Raw genomic sequence first — 313 nt, forward strand, 5'->3', positions numbered from 1 at the left:
AATGGTGAGGAGGCTGACATCAGCTAGCCGTTCGGCTATTCCTCCCCCACAAAGCCCTTAGTCATGGGATGGCGGCGTTAGCGGGACGCGAGGGTGAATCAGCCCGTTCACGTAGAACGGCGTGTACCGGTAAACGATTGCATTGCGTTGTTCAGTACAAACTCTACGAGCGGCAACATGGCACCTCAGCGCCTCGGCGTCTCAGCGCAGACGCTGCCAAGAATGTCTTCGATGACGCGATTCTCCCTTTCGGTTTGACCATCGGTCTGCCGATGATCCGCTGTCGACATATCTAACTTGGTGCCGAGCACCT

This window comes from Plasmopara halstedii (assembly GCF_900000015.1).
Source record: "Plasmopara halstedii genome assembly, contig: Scaffold_410, whole genome shotgun sequence".
Taxonomy (NCBI): domain Eukaryota; phylum Oomycota; class Peronosporomycetes; order Peronosporales; family Peronosporaceae; genus Plasmopara; species Plasmopara halstedii.